Raw genomic sequence first — 1,866 nt, 5'->3', positions numbered from 1 at the left:
GAGCCAACACCTCCCTGCAAACCCCCCGTGGGGCTGCGCCAGCCTTACACTGGCAAGGAACAGCCTGCTCGTGTTTACTGGCACCCTTTACATATTTCATTTCTCTTGCCTAGTTTTCTTGGCAAATTCTTGCAGGGTGAAGCTGTTTAATAATATTTTCGGCGGCATGCAGGCTGCTGGAGAAATACAGCCAAAACACTTTGCCTGCCTCTGTGGATTTGCCACTTCAGGCCAGCCTAAGGGAAAGTTATGACCTGAAATCCTGAGTATTTATTTAGCAATGAGATGGCCTGGTTAACTGCAGGGGATGGAGCTGGGGTCTCAAGCTGCCAGGCGGGATGACAGCAGGCGGGTGACAACTGTGTCCCCTCAAAAACAGCTGTGGGAGCTGGTGGGCACTGCTCCATCCCCCTCCAGGCAGAAAGGAGATGTTTGAAGAGCCAGCTACAACCCACAGGGAGCAAGAAGAGAAGTATCTTTGGGACCTAATACTTTGCTGTTTTAAAGCACAGAAGACATGAAAACAGTGGGGAGGCCCTTGGCCCCAGGTCAACCGCAGGCACCTCGGTCTTGGCTCCGAGCACCCATCCCACGGTGTGTTCAGGACAGTCCGTCTGGCCACGGGGGGAAAACACCCTCCCCAACATCCCTCACTGCTTGCTCTGCTGTTTTTTTTTTAGAGAACTCATTTTTTTGGTGGGGCGCTGGAAACACCTGATGAGGGTGAAATGGGGAGATGAAGGGGAAATGCTCTCTGGCCGACCTCTCCCCACAGGCTCCCTGGGGAATCCCATCCCGTGGGATGTGGGCACATCCTTGGGACCATGTCCCTAATCCCCAAAAACCTGTCCATCTCCCTGCTGTCACACCAAGACTCAAGGAAAGGACCGTGCAAAAGCCAAGGTGCTTTTGGTGCTCTCAGCATCCCAAGATGGGCCAGGGATGGGCACGCTGCCCATGCGGGCAGGGGCTGCTGCCGCATCCCCCACCCAGCCAGGACCTCTCAGCCCCCGCATCCCTGCCTGATGGGGGAGATCCAGGGGAGGGGAAGCCCTGTTCTTGCTTCACCATTAATTAACAGCAATAAATAACCAGCCACAATTACCAGCCTGGCCAAGCACTCCCACTAACTGTTGCCTTGCAGTGTTTTGCCCTGCAGCTGCTGAATCAACAGGAGCAGCCTCCTGGCTGAGCCGAAACCCCCGTGCGAGGCGACGGCTTGTGCCAGGCGAGGGCTCGGGTGCTGCGGGCTCAGGGGAGATGCCTGGGGCTGCTGCGTACCCACAACGTGGGCACGGAGAGGGGATTCTGTCGAGCCCACTCCATCAGCTGGAAATGCCCCTCCAACCTCACTAAACCAGCTCAGGACCAAAAAACCAAGACGGAGCCATTGCTGACACACAAGCTCCTGCTGCTCCAGTGCAACAGCCCTTGAAATAAAGCGTGGGTCTGGCAGGACAGGTGGGACCGTGCCTCGCAAGTGGGGCTGTGCCGGGATGCTGGGTGCAGTGCTGAGAGCAGGGGGTCCCTGCAAGACCCCACGAGCTGTAGAAGGGAGACGTTGAGTCCCTGACAGCCTTAAAGCAAGTGCTCCAGCTGGCTCGTGTGCACGTAGGCAGCTCCACACCAAGCAGAGAGGCATCTTTGGGAAGAGCAGCGACGCCCAGCTGCCCTCTGAGATGGCAAAAGGGGATTTTTCGGGTGCTGCCGCCTGCGGGACCCTCTGCACAGAGGGTAAGAGGATGCCCCGGCTCCCTGTGCCACAAGTCACCTTGTTATTTGAGGGGGTATTCAGCTCAATCCCAAATCCTCTGCTTTGAACTGAAAGGAGAAGGCTCTGTGCAGCCACGGGTGACTCATTCGCAG

This window comes from Cariama cristata, unplaced genomic scaffold, assembly GCF_000690535.1.
Source record: "Cariama cristata isolate BGI_N322 unplaced genomic scaffold, ASM69053v1 scaffold18216, whole genome shotgun sequence".
In the NCBI taxonomy this organism is placed as follows: Eukaryota; Metazoa; Chordata; class Aves; order Cariamiformes; family Cariamidae; genus Cariama; species Cariama cristata.
This window is presented reverse-complemented; position numbering follows the sequence as displayed.